The 20835-nt window shown below is 37.6% G+C and overlaps 1 protein-coding gene across 3 annotated transcripts in view; it reads left to right on the top strand.

Annotated features, from left to right (window-relative positions):
* The first annotated feature begins 274 nt into the window (after positions 1-274).
* LOC131049281 (magnesium transporter MRS2-3) overlaps positions 275-20835 on the top strand; it is a 76882-nt gene continuing 56321 nt past the window's right edge. The window contains exon 1 of one of the 3 annotated variants that reach the window (XM_057983333.2): positions 275-673. The gene's annotated coding sequence lies outside the window, so the exon portion shown is untranslated. The remainder of the gene's footprint in view (positions 674-20835) is intronic. The other 2 variants (XM_057983334.2, XM_057983335.2) reach the window with 2 other exon arrangements.

Raw genomic sequence — 20835 nt, 5'->3', positions numbered from 1 at the left:
ATTGATTTCAAGCTATCACTTTTTTATTGTGACCTTTTTTGAACAAACTACATCAACTTTTAAATGGCCTATCCATTGACATCATCTATTACAAAAATGTAAGCAATAAATAGACCAAAAGTTTCCCTAATTGACATTCCAAACCTCCTCGGCCTACCCATTGCACACCAAAGTGCAATTGCTAGTAATACCAATTACGAAAATGCCACGTATTTTTTATTTTAAATGTCAGAGGCAGAATTTAAAATAAGCCTGGAAACAACCGCCGATGGATCTGAGGAAAATTCAGAGGCAGAGGCAGTCGTGTGGGCTGCTATTTAGTAAATTCATCAGTTTATGCCGCAGATTTTTTGTGTTGGAAAACTTTCATTGCAAGGATTTAAAAAGATTAAAGAAAATGGATAGACATCCTGACAGCTTCCCGCTAGGAAATGTAACCATTGCGATTGCCGGGATTGATTTCTTTCGAGTCCTAGAAAAAAATTCGAAGACAATGTCACAAAAAATTCGAAAATAATGTGACCAAGGGCAACCGCAACTAAGGCGCCCATTAGTGACGGAAGTGAAGAGGTGGAGTGCGGCACACGCGGCAGCGGTCTAGGGGTGAAGAAGAAGGGCATAGGTGTGAGTTTATGGCTACTATCTGACATGGGGTAATACCCCCGTGCAGTCGGTAGGAGGCCTATTTTTATTTTTTTAAATTTTTTCCCGAGATTTTGGAATAACTTAATTAATGATAGCTCGAAAAAATGCATCTCGAAAACATGAAAAACATCTGATAATTTTTTATTTCTAAGCCTGATATAAGAATTGTTTTGGCGAAGCTTATAAAGAAAATGGTCCTTTATGACCAGGGTTTAAAACCCCTCGTCTTAGACCTAGAAATTTTTGAAATCTCTGGTGAATGTTTCTGTATTTTATTTTTTGCGGTGTTTGAGAACATGTTTCAGCCTAAAGGAGGAAAAAATGTCTGGAAACAATGTGAAATCATATGACGGTGTTTTAATTTTGCCGAAAATTTATATAGAAACTGGTCCTGACAGTTGTTTTCAAAATTCTTTGATTTCACTGTAGAAAAGTTTGAAACGGCTTGCTCACTTCTGTTCATTTAGTATAACATATTATTGAGCAACCAGATTGCTTTGAACTTTTGGAATTCCTTAAAACACTTCTGATTTTGTTTTTAGGAAAGACACCCACATTTTCCATTGATATCATCAACAAAGAAGACTAAATACCTATACCAGTGACCAATGTCCACAAACATCTGCATGAACCAGCTGTAGAACTCTCGAGTCCCTCCAAGTTTGTCCATCTGAAAATGAAGTTTTTTGCTATTTCCTCGCTTGGCAAGCTCCACAAATGTATCTGCTGCTGGATTTCAGGTAAACCTTCTTGATCCGAATTATGGATTCGGATGACAACACCTGGGTGAGAACCTGCGGTATTGTAAATTCTGTTACATGAACAGGAGAGCTTAGAATTGAAGCAAGCCAAAAAGTATTGTATTCAATTCGAAAATCCAACATATAGTAGTCCAAGGGATTCCAAGGGTCACCAACAACTCCTTGAGAATCGAAAAACCAACAGTCATATCAGGTTTATTTACATAATAAAATCTAAAACTATGTAATTTTTCAAAACAACTATATAAAATTTGTCTTAACTTTAACTAGGCATAACTTTCTGCACAGGACTCGAAATTACGAGCCGTTTAACTCGTTGGAAAGGTCTCCAAGAGTTGTAGACGAAATCCAAGGGCTAAAAATGCCCTGAAGGCCTTCAAAAATGCCATTTACTAATGTCTAGAAAAACTAAAAAATTATGAAAATATTTTTTCAACTATTTCAAATTTTCTTCTGATCATTACTTCCCCCTTGAAAAGCAATGGGCCCCATTGCACCAACACTCTGAATGAGATGAGAAAAACGTTCTTGAAGCTGCTCTCTGGTAAACCACTTTCCTTGTTGAGCAATCTGCCGTGCTCGAACCACTTTGTACAAGTAAATCTGCTGCTGTTTGAGTGTTTTCACCATGGTGTCCACAATCTGATCGCATTGGAATGGGGTAGCTACATTTGGATTCAATTCTGTAGTGGAGATTCTTTCTGCCACATCTACAACATCTAATAGTGGAGGAAAATATGGCTTCAAGAGTTCCACATTGAAGACTGGATGAAGACCCAAAAATGGAGGTAAATTAAGCTCGAAAGCATTATCACCAACTTGCTTGATGATTGTGTATGGCCCGTAACGCAGAGGACAAAGCTTCCTATTGGCACCCTGCAATCGTTCCTTCTGGATATGCAACCATACCTTGTCCCTGACTTGAAAATTATGAGGACTGCGATGCTCATCATGTCTGTCCTTATATTTCTTATTGGTGTGTTCCAAGATTTCATGAACTTGTTGCAGATGATGAATTCTATCAATGAACCGGGCTGCCTTATCTTCCTCCTTACCAACACGTGGAACCAAATCAGGTTGAATAAGTGGTATGGCAACATCCATGGGTGCAAGTGGCTGATAACCAAGACAAACCTCAAATGGGCTGTGACCAGTTGAACTATGAATTGCCGTGTTGTAGCTATGCTGAACATATGGAAGACTTTCATTCCATGTGCGGGGATGTTTTGAGTGGTACATTCGTAGGATGTGTATGATCATCCGATTTACTACCTTTGTTTGGCCATCTGTTTGAGGGTGGAAAGCAGTAGACTTTGTTAATTTTGTGTCCATCTTTTCCCATAGTGTAGACCAGAACTTACTAAGAAACCTGCTGTCCCTATCCGAGATAATGGTATTCGGCAGACCAAAATGAACCCAGATGTATTCAAAGAAGAGCTTTGCAGTGTCCTCTGCAGAAATTGTTTTTTTACATGTCACTATTACTGCCATTTTTGAGAACCTATCTACAACAACATACACACAATCATGACCTCTTTTTGTGGTGGGAAGACCAGACATAAAGTCCATAGAAATTGAAAGCCAAGGTTTTTCAGGAACAAGAAGTGGTGAATACAACCCAAGTTTACGATTGGCAGGCTTAGCAATAGCACATGCGGTACAAGCTTGAATATATGAAATAACATCATTTCGTGACTTTGGCCAATAGAAATACCTCTGAAGTATAGTAGTCTTACCTATACCAAAATGACCAACAACCTTACTGTAGTGAGCTTCCCATATCAACTTTTTGCATTCTGCATTGGGCACACAGATTTGGCCAAGGTGACAAAGCATTCCATCCTGCAAATAGAAGTCATTCACTTGATGTCCCTTTGCCAATTGATTATAAACATCTGCAAATTGAACATCGTTCTCATACAAGCAAGCCCAGGCTTCAGTTTGATGACCACATGAGTTCAAAACCATACTTATGGCTGCAATTGGGGGTCTGCTCAAGCAGTCTGCTACTCTGTTAGTGCTTCCCTTCTTGTGGCGAATGTTGAGGTGAAATTGTTGAAGATAAGCTGACCATCGTTGATGTCGATCATTCTGCAACTTCCCTTGTGTTTGCAAAAATTGAAGAGGTTTGTGATCTGTGTGGATGACGGTCTCCTTACCCAAAATGTAATGTTTCCACTGCTTACAGGCTTGAACAATAGCATACAGCTCCTTGTTGTAAGTGGCATACCGACACACTGTATCAGAAAAAGTCTGACTGTGATATGCAACTGGATGACCATGTTGCATGAGGACTGCCCCTAGAGCATATTTTGATGCATCTGTTTGTATTTCAAATGACTTTTGCAGGTCAGGAAGAGATAAAACTGGTGCAGAACATAACCTTCGTTTTAGCCCCTCGAATGCTTCTTGTTGAGCACTTGTCCATTTAAACTTGGCTTGTGCCCCCCCCGCAAGGACTGATTTAGAGGCCAAGACAAATGGGAGAATCCCAACACAAATCTGCGATAAAAGTTTGCCAACCCGAGGAAACTTCGTAACTCCGTGAGATTTCTAGGAGACGGCCAATCCTTAATCACTTGTATCTTCTCCGGATCAACATGGACACCTTCACTGTCATTAACATATCCTAAGTATCTGATACTCTACATACCGAAGGAGCACTTTTCTTTGTTTGCATAGAGCCCATGATCTTGTAAGGTTGAGAGAATTTTTTCCACATGTTGCAAATGTTCCTCCCAAGTTTTGCTGGAGATGAGTATGTCATCAAGATATACCACCACGAAGGAATTAGTGAATGGTCTAAGTATATCATTCATCATTCTCATGAATGTCGCTGGAGCATTTGTTAGACCGAAAGGCATCACTAGCCATTCAAACAAGCCCTCTTTAGATTTGAAAACTGTCTTCCACACATCGGCTGATTCAATTGGTACTTGATGGTATCCTGATTTCAAATCAATTTTTGTGAAGAATCGGGCCTCTCTAAGCTGGTCCAAGAGGTCATCTATTTGGGGAAGTGGATATCTATTTTTGACTGAAATTTTATTCAAGGCCCTATAGTCAATACAAAGTCTCCAGGTTCCATCCTTTTTCTTTGCTAGAACAATGGGGCTGCCACAGGGTGATGCACTTGGACGAATATGTCCCTTATCAACCAATTCTTGTATTTGCCTCTTGATCTCATTATTCTCTAATATTGACCTACGATAGACTGGCTCATTAGGTAATGGAGTTCCCGGTATCAAATCAATAGTGTGTCTCACTTGGCAGTGTGTAGGTACCCCAGTTGGTAACTTAAACAGATTTTCATATTTCCTCAAAATTTGATCCATTGATCTTTGCTGCAGTGTTGTGGTGTTTGTGATGGCATGGGAATTATAAACTGATTTCCTTTCTTCTTCAGAACGCATCATCAATAATATGAATGTTCCCGTTTTGGCAACCAACCTCTTACATTGCTTGGCACTAATCAAAGAGGTAGTGTATGCAGGGCTTACCTCTGGTATTTGGTATTTCTGCTCACCTAATCTGATTGTCACGCTGCAAGGCCTGGACTCTTAAACACCATGTCACTGGTACATATATGGTTGTCCCAACAGAACATCACAAACATCTAAAGGAGCCACACCACAGACTACCTCATCTTTGAAAGGCTTTATGGAGTATGAAAGGCGACACTGCTGGTGCACCTGGATATCTCTCCCTTGACTTACCCATCCCATTGAATAGGGTTGCGGGTGGGTTGTTGCTTTCAGATTCAGTCTCTTCACAGTTTCTACTGATATTAGGTTCTTTTGACTTCCACTATCAATGATAAAGTGCAGGGCTTTTCCTCTGACCCACATCTGTGAATGGAACAATCTCTCCTCATCCTCCCGGGGCAATATCTTTGTAGTAGCTACCGTTGCATATGGGTCAGCCTCAATGACCTGTTCAGGGCTTTCTTCTGTGCAAGTTTCTGCCACCTTAGATTCTGCCTTGTCCTCATGCATCTCCATCATTAAGCTTTTTATGGTTCTGCAATCTTTTGTATTATGAGAGGGACTCTTATGGAATTCACACCACATACCGTTCTCTTGTCTTCTTCATACTCCACGTCTTTTTTGTTGGTGAATTGGGAGAGGGTTCCTTTGAGGTTTGTTTCCATGTAGTTTTGCCACTTTCACCCTTCCATCTGTTGTTTGCGAAGTTATCCCTCCTTCCTTTCTGTTTCAATTTCTCCTCAATTTTGGTAGCAAATTTATATGCACTAGGTAAAGTCTCTATGTTCAGGAATTCCATTTCGGTTTGGATATACCTGTGGAGTCCACTCTGATATTTCAAAACTCGGTGCTTCTCACAATCTTTGATGCCAAGCTTTGCTGCTAAGGCATGAAACATATTAGTATATTCTTGAATAGTTTGATCCTTTTTTTGTCTAAGCAATTGCCACTGCATATATTTCTTTTCATATTTATCAATAGGAAAATATTCTTCCTTTATGTGCTCCATGAATTCTCCCCGTGTGGATTTTTGATCAAAGATAAAAGTACTGCCATTTTTTGCTGCCTTGGATGTTAACTTCGCTTCCCATGAATCTTTCACATGATTTTCAGCTTTGAGGAGAGCGAAAGTTATCTTCTCTTCATCTGAGAACTGATTGACAGAGAAATACCTTTCTAGTTTTGAAACCCAATCATCAACAACATTTGCGTCGATCTTTCCTTGAAATGTGGGTATATCGAAATTCACTTGCACCTTGAATGGCGTATACCTTGTGAATGGTGGGTTTGCTTGTGACCCACGACTTTCCAGCATTTGCTTGAACTGCTCCATCATTTCTTCACGTTGTTTTGTTAGTGCATCTGCAACCAATGCTTTAATGTCTTCATCGGTCTGCAACTTAGCCATCTGCGATCGTGTGCGTCTCAAAGGAAGGTAGTTTGAAGGATTCCTTGTTTCCAACCCCAATCTTTGATATGTTGATCGCGTGTGATATGACATACAAGAGCGAACTTGCTCTGATACCACTGATCCGAATTATGGATTCGGATGACAACACCTGGGTGAGAACCTGCGGTATTGTAAATTCTGTTACATGAACAGGAGAGCTTAGAATTGAAGCAAGCCAAAAACTATTGTATTCAATTCGAAAATCCAACATATAGTAGTCCAAGGGATTCAAAGGGTCACCAACAACTCCTTGAGAATTGAAAAAACCAACAGTCATATCAGGTTTATTTACATAATAAAATCTAAAACTATGTAATTTTTCAAAGAAACTATATAAAATTTGTCCTAACTTTAACTAGGCATAACTTTCTGCACAGGACTCGAAATTACGAGCCGTTTAACTCGTTGGAAAGGTCTCCAAGAGTTGTAGGTGAAATCCTTGGCATGTTCTTTCGCCACTTTCAAGGGCTAAAAATGCCCTGAAGGCCTTAAAAAATACCATTTACTAATGTCTAGAAAAACTAAAAAAATATGAAAATATTTTTTCAACTATTTCAAATTTTCTTCTGATCACTTCTACCATATTTTCTCGAGTCAACTGAGAGAGATAAGATAGGTTGAGATGCCAATAATATTGATGCTATAGTGTAGAGATATCTGATGCACTCCTAGTTGCCAAAGTGCATTCCAGAACCTTTTTAGTATTAACCATTTGATACAACCCATGGTCTTCTATGCCAACTGTGATGGTATTTTTGTACTCCTTGGCAAAAATATAGCACTTGTGTGCTAAAAATGACATCCAACTTGGAATAATGGTGCATAATTTGACTTAGAGAGAGCAAATTGAGCCCCATGCTCAAAACATAGTACACATTGAAGAAAATGAGATTTTTCCCTCCAGAAGATATTTGCACATTGCTTTTGCTGATAATTGTGTACTCTTCACCACCAACAAAGATCACTAAATTTGAGCAAGTTGTTTACTCATTGAATCAATCCTTCTTGTGAGTAAAATGTCAAGATGCTCCAGAATCTATGTACCACTCAAAAGACATTGCTTGATCTATCAGTTGTTTGACCTTGAAATCATAGAAGGTTGACTCTTTCTACTCAAAATGCTCTACTGCATGAGCCTTTTGTGGAGGCTCTCCTTAATTGGATTTTTGATTAGCCAACCTCTTTCTATAGTGCTTCTTCAAATGACCAAGTTTACCACAATAGTGACATGTGATACTGTTCAAATTTTTTGAAGTACCATCAAAATTTCCTTGACCTTTCTTTTGAGGCTACTTGATGCAGGTGCATTAGATTGTTATTCTGTTTTAGTCTTGGTTGATAAATGAGAGGTTGTAAAACCTCCGAAAAAAAAATGTTTTAACAATATTACAAGAGGTTGAAACTTTTTAAATAATGGGATCCTAATCAGATCCGTTGAGGCTTAATTTAGTTTATTGTCATTTATAAAATGAGGAAATATTTCAGCCTCGAAAAGGGGGAAGAGAAGTCACGTACAAAAGGAGATATCAATGTAGTCTCTCTTATTTTCAGCTAAATATATGTGTTTGAGAGTTTGTGATTTTGGTTTTCACCATTTTGATATTAGAGCCAACTCCTACGCTTACTTCCATTGTGCAAAGTTCTTCAATGCTTATTAGCCCCTGACCCTTCTCAATAGGAGGATCTAAATAGATATTGTATTGCTGTAGAGGTCACGTGTGATCTCGTGTTCCATTGCAGGTTTATGAGTGCATTTTGTTCGTTGTTGAGTTTGTCATAAGAAGATTGACATATTGAGTCAACACAATTGAAAGGATCACAGAGTTGTTGGAGAACGTTTGGAATTGCTAAAGCTGGGTGATGAAAGTTTGAGAGGTTTTAGAGACATGTCATTGCATGTGCATCTATCCATTGCTCTGTTATGTGGATGTGTCTGTTAGTAGTGTGTGATCAAACAAAGGAGTGTCAGGATTTTGAATGTGCAGTTCACTGCTATTAAGAGGTTGAAATACAGAGGAAATCACCAGTCGGTGCCCTGTAATAGAACATCATCTCTGAAATCTGCTGCTGCCACCTTTGAAAGTGGCTACTGTTGTTTTTGGAAGTCAAGTTAGGTGATGCCGCTGCAGTTGAAGGTGATGCCGCTGCTTAACACACAAGCTGGGTGCCATGATTGTGTAATGCAGGAGTCAATACAAATTGCAAGATGCTGGTTGTTTAAATGGTGAAAGCACGCAAGTAACAAAAAGATCGAAGTCGCTTAGTGAATAGAGCGATTGTCTGGAGCCGTAACTGTGAAAACCAGTTTTAGTAAAATGCCCATAACTTTCTTGTTTCTCAACGAAATTGAGAAATTCAAAATGTTCTGGAAAGCTAGGAGCAAGGAGCATCAAACCCAGAAATCATTTTGAAGAATTCATTTTAGAGTATGAGCAGTTTTAATCAGAAGGTGACAGGTTTTTATTGCAATATGTGTAAGTTTTATGAATTTAGATTTAATGTTGTTTGCCTATTTGAAATTTATTTTCTAAATGATCTATCATACAAAGTGAAGAAGAGAGCATTTTGGTCTTAGTAAGAATCAAAATTTGTATGAGAAGAAGATTATTCTTCAGCCCTCTACCATTATTAGTACGTGAAAATGAAGAAGTCCCAGTCAGTGTGAGACAAGACCTTCTTTGCCAAGAGAGGGCACTCAGAGTTTGAGGAAGAGGACTAGGTCGAGGAAGACAAGCTGCGAATGAAGACTGTTAGAAGAGATGATACAGATTCAAGCACAATTGCAAGCAATGGAACTTGCACAAAGAAGGGGAGCTGATAGAGGAGATGTCAGTGACAGAGAGGAAGAACCTCTAGAAGAAGCGGTAGAGCTTGAGGAAGAAGGATTTGAAACAAGAATCGTTAGAGTGATTCTAGGAGCAGGTTCCAAACCAAAGATGGAGGTGCCTATGTATGAAGGTAGCTTGGATGCCGAGGAATTGATCAATAGAGTTGGTCACATTGAGGATGATCCTAAAAAAGCGGCTAGATATCTCAGTGGATTGAGATACAATATCCAAGATGAAATTAACCTTTTGTACCCTAGAACAGTGGAAGAAGCATGCCAATATGCTCTCAAAGCAAAAGAGAAACTCACCAGGAAACAAACACAAAGCTCTAGAGGAAAAGATCAAAGCTTTACAGGAAGAGGATCACAAAGTGGAAGAGGTTAGTGGCAAGCTCAAACAAAAGAGGCCAGTAGTTCATATCACCAAGGACAATCGTTCTGAGGTAATGATTCTTTTAGGGGAAGAAGGCCTTATTCAAGAGGTAGAGGTAGAGGATTTTTGGGTAAATGTTTTAAATGCAATAACAATGGACATAGATCTTACGAGTGTCTAGAGAATCCTGCTACTAGCCAGAGAAGTGCCCATATTGCTTACGGTGAAGAGGAGGAAGCTACAGAGGAACCTGTTGCTTATAAAGATGCACCTGAAGTTTGTGAATCACTCTTGATGAAGAGGGTGTTACTTAAACCCAACACGGAGTTAGTAGAACCACCTCAAAGAAAGAATTTGTTCAAGACAACGTGCAAGAGTGGAGGAAAATGCTGCAAAGTCATCATAGATAGCGGGAGCATAGACAATCTAGTTTCAATGGAGATGGTGGAGAAATTAGGATTGAAAAAGGTAATGCATCCTACTCCCTATAAAATGTCATGGTTGCAAAAAGTACATTAGCTTTTGGTTTATGAACAATGCAAAGTGGATTTCCAAATAGGAACTTATAAAGATCAAATAGTGTGTGATGTTATGCCCATGGATGTTTGCCAGATTCTGTTTGGAAGACCCTGGCAATATGACTAAAAAGCTATACATGATGGGAGGTACAATACTTACACTTTTGAGAAAGATGGGAAGAAACACATTCTTACATCCTTGAAGGAAGAACAAGTTGTTGTTGAATCTAGTTCCAAAGTAATGTTGATGGGAGGGAAGGAATTTTTATACCAAATGAAGAAGGAAGAGGTAAACTTTGCTTTAATAGGAAAGCTTAAAAGTGTAGTCACTAGCACAAAGCTAATTGATTTACCTGAAGAAATTCAAGACATGTTGAAAGAGTATGTAGACATAATAGTGGATGATCTTCCTAATGCATTACCTCCATTGAGAAGTATCAACCATCGCATAGACTTGATTCCAAGAGCAAATCTTCCAAACAAGGCAGCCTATAGGATGACTCCAAAGGAGAACGAAGAAATCAAGAATTAGGTAGAAGAGTTGTTGGACAAATGACTAATAAGAGAAAGTTTGAGTCCTTGTGCTGTTCCAACAGTGTTGAGTCCAAAGAAGGATGGAAGTTAGAGAATGTGTATAGATTCAAGAGCGATCAACAAAATCACAATCAGGTATAGATTTCCTTTGCCTCGAATTGATGATTTGATGGATTGTCTAAGTGGTGCAAGATATTTTTCTAAGAGAGATTTAAAAAATGGATATCACCAGATAAGAATCAGAGAGAGTGATGAATGGAAAACAACCTTCAAGAAAAATGATGGGCTTTATGAATGGCTGGTGATGCCATTTGGGTTAACAAATGCCCCAATTACCTTCATGAGGCTTATTAATGTGGTGCTTAAAGATTTCACAAGTTTGTGATGGTATACTTGGATGACATCCTAGTGTATAGTCAGTCAAAGGAAGAACATCTGATGCATTTAAGAATGGTGTTGGACAAACTACATGAAGAGAAGCTACCAATCAATCTCAAGAAGTGTACCTTCTTGAAGACAAAATTGGTTTACTTGGGATTTGTGATCTTATAGGAAGGATTGAAGATGGACAAGGAGAAGATAAAAGCAATCATTGAGTGGCCTACTCCAACGAGTATCTTTGAGGTAAGAAGCTTTCATGGTTTGGCTAGCTTCTATAGAAAATTCATAAGGAATTTTAGTGGGATTTGTTCTCCAATTTTGGATACAATTATGGGAGATAAAAGGACATTTCATTGGATTGAAGCTGTTGATTGATAGAAGTTTCTAGATGCTTAAGAAGAAAATTATAGAAGAGCTTATATTGTTCATACCTGATTTTACTAAGCTTTTTTAAGTTGAATGTGATGCCAGTGGGACCGCTATAGGTGCTGTCCTGAGTCAAGATTTAAAGCCTATTGCTTACTTCAGTGAAAAGTTTATTGATGCAAAAATGAGATATTCAACATATGATCAGGAGTTCTATGCCATCGTGCATTATTTGAAGAAATGGAAGCATTATCTCATGCCCAAGGAGTTTGTTTTGTTCAATGATAATCATGCTTTGAAGTTTATTAGTAGTCAACCTAAGTTGAGCTAAAGACATGTCAGATGGGTTGAATTTTTGCAAAGTTTTACTTTTGTCATCAAGCATAAGAGTGGTCAATCTAACAAAGTTTTCAGATGCTTTAACTAGGAGTTTGATCATGCAGGAATCTCAAGTGAGCATATTGGGATTTGATGACCTGAAGGAGATGTACAAGGAAGACAAGGACTTCAAAGAGGCATATGAAGCATGTTTAAATCCTCTTAGTAGGGACAAGAGTCCTTGGATGGTGTACATGATACAGGAGGGTCTACTATTCAAGGGCAACCAACTTTGCATTTCGAGAGAACCTATTGAAGGAGAAACACAGTGGCAACTTAGTAGGACATTTTGGACAAAACATGACACTAGCTCAGTTGAGTTCACACTATTATTGGCCAGGTATGGGCAATGATGTTAAGAAGTTTGTAGAGAGGTGTAAAGTATGCCAACATTCCAAAGGGTGCAGTCAAAATGCAGTTTTGTATTAGCCGTTACCAATTCCAAATAGACCATGGGATTCAATAAGTATGAACTTTGTACTTGGTCTACCAAGAACTTAGAAAGGACATGATTCAATATTTGTGGTAGTTGACCAATTTTCTCAGATGGCTCATTTCATTCCGTGTACAAAAACAATCGATGCTATTAACATTGCTAATTTATTCTTCAAGGAGATAGTTAGATTACATGGACTTCCTAGGAGTATTGTCTCTGATCGAGACACTAAATTTGTAGGACACTTTTGGATGACTATGGAGGAAATTGGGTTCTAATTTGAGTTTTAACCCAGCGTATCATCCTCAAACTGATGGTCAAACATAAGTAGTCAACAAAAGCCTTGGAAACATTCTGCGAAGCTTAGTGAATATGCATCCAAAACAGTGGGACTTGGTGCTTGCACAAGCTGAGTCCGCATATAATGATTCCCCTAATAGAAGTACAGGTATGAGTCCTTTTCAGATCATGTATGATATGCATCTTAGAGGAGTGTACGAGCTACGAAATCTGCGTAAGATGGAAAGTGTTGATGGTGAAGATTTTGCCAGTGCAATGCAAGATTTGCATGACCAGGTGAAAATAAAGCTGGAGGAAAGCATTATCAAGTACAAGAAAAGAGCTGATCAAAAAAGGAAAGAAATCAATTTTCATGTTGGAGATCTAGTTCTAGCTCATCTCAGAAAAGAAAGATTTCCAAGAGGGGAACCGGAATACAATAAGTTGAAAGCAAAGAAAATTAGTCCTTGTAGGGTTCTACGGAGGTTCTCTAGCAATGCATATGAAATAGAACTTCCACCAGGCATTGGGATTTCTCCTATCTTCAATGTTGCAGATCTATACCCTTATAAGGGTAAGGAGCAAATAGTCCAAGTCTGTGCAATAGGCGAAGATCGGGTCATCAAATGGGAACAATAGTTGCCCAAAGCAACACCAAAGCAACCTGAGCTAATCTTGGACACGAAAGTTGTCATGAAAACAAGAGGTAAAGAACATCTGCAATACTTAGTCAAATGGAAGGGGCACCCACCTGAAGATTCCACATGGATGATAGTTTCTGATCTATTCAAGTATGGTGTTAGTATTGAGAACCTTATGGACAGGAGTCCATGAACAAGTTTTTGTTCCTTGGGAGTCTGATGCAGGTGCATCAGATTATTATTCTGTTTTAGTCTTGATTGATAAATGAGAGGTTGTAAAACCTCCGAATAAAATTTGTTTTAACAATATTATAGGAGGTTGGAACTGTTTTCTAAATAATGGGATCCTAATCAGATCTGTTGGAGGCTTAATTTAGTTTATTGTCATGTATAAAATGAGGCAATATTTCAGCCTCGAAAAGGGGGAAGAGAAGTCACGTACAAAAGGAGATATCAATGTAGTCTCTCTTATTTTCTGCTCAATGTACATGTTTGATAGTTTGTGATTTTGGTTTTCACCACCACTGGTCTATGCCCTTGTCCTTGGCTGCAAAGACTTGTTACACACTCGATGTTTTACTGTTGCTACCAAACTGCTTCTTCCATTTGTCCTATTGCAAGAGGGTGTTGCACAAATTGTTGAACTTTAGGTCAACATTGGTAGATGTAATGTTGAGTGTTTCTATGAAATGCTCTTATGTCCATGGTAAGCTTTTCAACGTAATTACCACCATTATATCTTCTTCTTCCATATTGCAGCCAATAGTGTATATCCCCAAATATGAGTGCTAAAAAAACAAAAAAATTCAGCAAACTAGGGCACAAAATCTGGAAATTTATTTGCATATAAATATTTTCATTTCAAACCTAGAATTCTGATCAGATTTTAGATCTGATTTGTGCAGTTAAAAGATATAGATATAATTTATTTGTGTGCTTAGGAAAATACAACAAAAACCCTTATTACTGCCTACAATTTTCAGAACTGAAATACAATGTCTTCCTTTAAATTTCTATGAAAGAAACAGAGATAAATAGTTCAATGTCTTCCTTTAAATTTATGTCAAAGAAACAGAGATAAATATGCAGATTTCAATACCAAAACTACCTCAGACTGGTTTAGAATGGTTTCTAAATCCTAACCAACCCTCAAAGTGGCTCTAGGCTCCCAAAATGGTCAATGCTAGGTTTGTTTTGTGTGCTCAGAAATTGATGGTTTGCAGTTGTAGATGATTCCAGATCTGAGTCTTCAGCATTGAGATTCTCCTCTGATTTGGTCTCCAAAACCTGAGGAATGCTTACAACCTAGAAATAATAATGCACTAGGGTTTAACAAATTGGAATTCTTCCATCGATACACACTCTTTCGACTAGGGAGAGTCTGTATGTCTCATTGACACTAGGGATACTTAAGGGTTTCGATCCTCAAGCCAAGATGCAATAGCAATAAACATAAATCTTCATCTTAATGATCTCTAAAAGAATCCGAGAGAGTTATATAATTATTCCCAAAGAGATAAATTAATTTCAACCCTTGATCATCCACGTCTTAATCCAATCCTCCACATTAAAACCCTAAAAAATGAGCCAATAGGCTCCATGAAAACCCACACACCCTTTGCCTTCTTGTCACATGCTTTTTAAAGTCACTTAAAGTCTATGTTGTAGGGTTCTCCCCTTGGTAGGCTGGGTATTGCTTCGGTTCAAACCCGATTCTAGTTCTAGTCTGGTTTTGGTTCAATATTATTCTTTTGATAGTGAACTTGAAGTATATGATGCTATGATTACTGGTTTATGGTGGTTTTGTTGTCTATATGATGCTATGTGATATTCTAATCTTAATTCATGCTTCTAGATTGTATGGATATATATATATGTATATAATTTTACATTGTTTTTGTACTAACGAACCCAAAACCCATTTTCAAATTTTACCGAACTGGCTAACTAGGTTCTCCAACCTGAATTTGAACTCGAACCTGTACCGACAACTTAGCTTGAAGTACATAAATAGGGGACAACTTAAGTCTTTTGGCTAGGAGTCACTTAAGTTGCCTAAAAAGATGTGCCCACAACTTAAAATCACTTAGGTTGCATAAAAAGATGTGCCCATGACTTAAGAATAGAATAGAATACAAGCCAAAGACTCCACACTTACCCGATAATTCTCTAAGTCCTCTTTCTCTTGGGTAAATTAATGAAAGGACAGCCAATGCATTGTTAAGCCTCATGGCTTCAGTTGGGGATATTATAGTCCTCCTCTCCTAATGAATGCTTGTCCCCAAGCATTTGTAAACTAGGATGCTTAAGAATCTCCTTTTCTTCCCATGTTGCATCCTCATTAGATTCATCTCCCATATATTGTAAATGAGTACTCGTATGCTTGCCAAGTGTTTGAAGAGCACACAAAAAATACTGAGAGGGGGAGGTGAATCAGTATTTTAAAATTTTAAATGCACGAAACCACATAAAACAAAGATATAGAATAGAGAGAGCAAACATCAACAAGGAGAACACCAAATTTCATGTGGAAAACCCTTTCGGGTAAAAGCCACAGTAGATCAATAACTTTCAATTACCAAATGAGCACCAACCTAGAAATACATAAGTGAGCACCAACTAAAAAATACATAAGTGAGAACCGATTCATTGAGAGCACCAACTCTGATTACATAAGTGAGCACCAACTCACATGCAATGAAACCATACAAAAATTACACACATCCCCCTGAAAACAATTCTTGACTTCATAACATACATGAAAAGCATGCAAAAAATACTGAGAGTGGGGGGGGGGGGGGTGGTTGAATCAGTATTTTGAACTTTTAAAAACAAGAAACCACATAAAACATAGAGATAGCAAACATCAAGATCCAAACATCGAATTTCATGTTGAAAACCCTTTCAGGTAAAAAACCATGGCATATCAATATCTTTCAAATATCTAATATAATAGATATTAGATTAAAAAGAGTAGAGTCTTTGATAAAAACAATGTCATACCCACTGCATAGTAACACCTCATGTGTTCTCAGCATAAACTTCAATATGCAATAGATAAAAACATGTTTTTTTTTTACTGTAACTCTCTGTAAAGCCTTTGATTTTGATTTGGCATCTGACCATAATGTCATTCGCATCCTTAATTAGCTGCAACATACCTAAAATCGCACCATACAACTCACACCAGAAATCCAGCTTTATCGTTGATAATATGTAGATTAAATCCTTCCGATGTTGCTCGACTGCAGGCAACTCCATGATAATACTCAGAATAAATAAAGATTGAATGCACTAAGCTCAATAAGCTTCCCGCACTAATTATGACGTTGCGGTTGGAGCTAGTGGTACTCTCAATAATGATCTTAAAACAGCCTCAAGATAACCTTGCACATAGATGTAATGGTCTTCTCACAACAACTGCTTTCTTGAATCAAGCTTCCGCAATTACACCACCTCTGTATTTGTAGCAATGGCGAGTGAAGAGTCTCCCAAAAGAAGTCTCCATCAAATCTTTGCACTTTAATTCTCATAGATTGAATTTAAAACCCATCATCTATAAAGTATAACTGCCTTTCTTAAAAATGGGCTTAAGGCACTCTACACACATGTGACAGGAGTCGTTGCACTAAAAAACATGATGAAAACCACAAACACCACAGTCCACAATACCACGTATACACGGAAAAACATCATTTGGTTCATAAGTTAGAAACACGTTACAAAGACGACAGAATAAAGTCGCTTCTCTTAAAAAAACTCTTGCCGTCGCAGGAATAGAAATGAAATTATTTAAATTAAAGTTGCCAGACATACATTTTTGATGTCGTTCACATAGCACTTAAGGGAATATGGAATGAAGGCGTATCACGTTTAGCCACCACTCACAAAACTGTTGCAGCCCATAAAACATGCCTCTCTATTTTCTATCGACTGTTTGAAGAGTCAACCTTTAAAAAGGTGACGTGGCAGATACATTGAAGAAGTAGAAGGAAATAGACAAGTAGGGAGGTGAAGTGGACAAGCAACCAGCTTTAGTAGACACCCAAGCAGCTCATACATAGAACCAAGTAGCTCAACTAGGCAACCAAGTAGCTCGAGCACACAACCAAGTAGCTTAATCAGGTAGCCAAGTAGCTCAAGCGCACAACCAAGTAGCTAGAGTACAAAATCAAGTAGCTGATGAAAATCTGATGAATAATCAGTAGCTTGACTAGTATTTCATTCCAATTATCTTTTCAACAAACCTTTGACATCAATGACAAAATAATCAACAAACTCCCCCTTTGTCATTGATGGCAACTCCATCTGCAACCAACCTGAAACTAAAATTGTTTTGAAAAAATGTTGCTCCCCCTAGCTTACTACTTCCCCTTTGACATATATCATCTTGCATAGCTGAAATGGGGCATAGAATATGACAATAAAAACTCCCCCTAAGTCATAACAAAAAATCAAAGATGGAGTGAATTCACTCCCAACTTTTCTCGCAAGAATTCAAAAGTTTCCTTTGGTAGTGGCCTAGTAAACAAATCTGCAATCTGCTCTTAGTAGACACATATTCCAACTTAACTTGCTGATTACTAACTTGTTCTCTCATAAAGTGACACTTAATAGGAATATGTTTAGTCCTAGAGTGCATAATAGGATTCTTAGAGATATTAATAGCACTCGCGTTGTCACAAAAGATAGATATAGGATGATCATACTCTATCTTAATGTCCTTCAACATTTGCTTCATCCATAGAACTTGTGTGCAACAAGACATCGCTGCAATGTACTCATCTTCAGCTGTAGATAATCAAGGAGAAATTTTCTTTTTTCTCAACCAATATACAAGACAACCACCTAGAAAGAATGCACCTCCACTTGTGCTCTTTCTATCATCAACAAAACCACCCCAATCTGCATCTGTATAAGCTGTAAGTGTAAAATCATTATTGTTAGGATACCATAACCCATATTCCATATTACCCTTAAAATACTTAAAGATCCTCTTAACTGTATGAACATGATTATGTTTAGGAATAGCCCGAAATCTAGCAACATAACCAATTACTTGCATAATGTCAGGTTTAGTAGCTGTAACATATAATAATCTTCTTATCATAGACTTGTACAAAGTTTGATTAGCATCTGGATATTCATCATTTTACGTAACTTATATCATATCACCATTGGATTGCTCATAGGATTGCAATCATCCATTCTAAACCTTTTCAACATCTCTCTAGTATACTTTGTTTGAGAAATAAAAATGCTTTTATTTGATTGATGAATTTGCAAACGAAGAAGGAAGGACAACTCACCCAACATGGACATTTTGAAAGCCTCCTTCATATTAGCAGCAAAAACTTGACACGTCTCTTCACAATCACTACCATAAATCAGATCAACATAAACTACAACAATCAACATATGATTACCTTCTTCTTTAACATACAAATTGGTGTTCGCTATCCCTCGTTTGAATCCCAGTTGCCGCAAAGAACTATCTAGTTTTGCATACCAAGCACATGGGGCTTGTTTAAGATCATAAAATGTCTTTTTTAAGTTGCACACATAGTTCTAATTTTCTGATATAACAAACCCATTAGGGTGCCCTATATAAACTTCTTTATACAGATTACCATTCAAAAAAAATAAAAATTAACATCCATCTGAAAATTTTTAAAACCTTTAAAAGAAGCAAAGGCTAAGAACATTCTAATAGTTTCTAAACGTGCAACATGAGCAAAAGTTTTTTCAAAGTCAATACCTTCAACTTGTGCATAACCTTTGCACACAAGTTTTGCCTTGTTCCTCACCAATTTGCCATCTTCATTTAACTTATTTTTGTACACCCACTTTTTGCCAATCATGTTCTTGTCTTTGGGCCTTGGGACAAGTTCCCAAGTTTTACTTTTCTGAATCCGATCAAGCTCTTCTTCCATGGCTGCCACCCAATGTTTATCTTCTGCTGCCTCCTTAAAAATTTTACGCTCAATCATGGATAGCAAGAAGATATCTTCATTTTCAGAATAGTTAACACTTCTTCTTGTGGCTCTTAGTCTATCTTCTTGCAAAATCTGATGAATAGGATGATTTCTTTGAACAAACTTTGATGAAGTCCTCAAAAAGGTCCTAAATGTGTTCTCACCTTTGTTATTTGTAGGTGCATTTTCTGTAGTTGCATCTGCTGTCCCAAGTTGAATGCTTGAAGATGCATTTTCATAATTTACATTTGTTGTCCCATGTTGTATATTTTAAGGTGTATTTCCAGAATTTGCATCTGCTGTCCCATGTTGTACGTTTGAAGGTGTTTGCTGAACAACACTTTCTTTTTCATCTATTTGACAACTACCATTATCATCTTGCACATTGTCATAAATGTTAGCATTTTTATGAACCTTCACATTAGCACTTTCAACAATCTTTTGTAATCTTTTGTTAAAACATCTCTAAGCTTTACTTTTAAAAGAGTATCCTAAGAAAATCCGTTAATCAGCCCTAGGATCAAATTTTCGAAGATTGTCTTCATCCCTCTTAATATAACAAGGACTACCAAATTTTTTGAAATATTTAATTGAAGCAGCCTTACCTTTCCAAAGTTCATATGGAGTTTTGTTGTTCTTTGCTCTAATCAGCCCCCTATTCTGAATGTAAACCGAAGTATGGATCACCTCTCTCCAAAAGGAATCATTTACTTTAGACTCATTCATCACACTACGAGCCATTTCTCGGACTGATTTGTTCTTTTTCTCAACAACACCATTTTGTTGTGGTATCCTTGTAGTTGAGTATTGTCTTTTTATACCATGATTTTCATAGAAATTTACAAACTCATTTGATGTGAAGTCTCCCCTATTGTTTGAATGTAAGCATTTAATTTTTAGACCCTTCTTATTTTCCACTAAGGCGTTAAAGGCCTTAAACTTCTCAAGTGCCTCTGATTTTAACTTCAAAAATGTAACCTGGGTTATTCTTGAAAAATTATCAATCAAAAGCATAAAATACTTCTCACCTTGCATACTCCTAGTTCTCGTAGGACCACACAAATTAGTATGGATCAACTCAAGAGGCTTTGTGCTAGAATACTCTTTTGATTGAAAACTATTCCTTGTTTGCTTTCCCAGCTAACACTCTCTGCAAACAATGTCTGAATGTATAGTGAGCTTTGGCATGTTCCTAACAACTTTCTTTTTGCTAATTTGAACAAGACTATCAACGTTCATTTGTCCCATCCTTCTATGCCATAGCCAACTTTCATCCACTTGATTCAAACAACACTTCAGACTTTTGATATCATCAAGAAAACAATGTCTGAATGTATAGTGAGCTTTGGCATGTTTCTGACAACTTTCTTTTTGCTAATTTGAACAAGACTATCAAAGTTCATTTGTCCCATCCTTCTATGCCATAGCCAACTTTTATCCACTTGATTCAAACAACACTTCAGACTTTTGATATCATCAAGAATGTATAAATTGTTAGCAACCCTACTTGCATCAGCAATATGTTTACCACCTTTTTACTAATTGCAAACTGTGTCCTTGATCACACAATTGACTTACACTTGGTAGATTGTGTTTGAAACCTTCTACATATAAAACATTCTCAACTTTGGTCTTGCCATCATCCAAAACAAGTGTACCTTTACCTTTGATTTTTGCAGATGAATTATCGCCAAATCTTACCTTTCCCCCATTAGTGCTTTTGAGAGTGAGAAACTTGCTCTTGTGTGCAATCATATGTCTAGAACATCCACTGTCAATATACCAT

The sequence above is a fragment of the Cryptomeria japonica genome, chromosome 10, assembly GCF_030272615.1.
Source record: "Cryptomeria japonica chromosome 10, Sugi_1.0, whole genome shotgun sequence".
In the NCBI taxonomy this organism is placed as follows: domain Eukaryota; kingdom Viridiplantae; phylum Streptophyta; class Pinopsida; order Cupressales; family Cupressaceae; genus Cryptomeria; species Cryptomeria japonica.
This window is presented reverse-complemented; position numbering and strand designations above follow the sequence as displayed.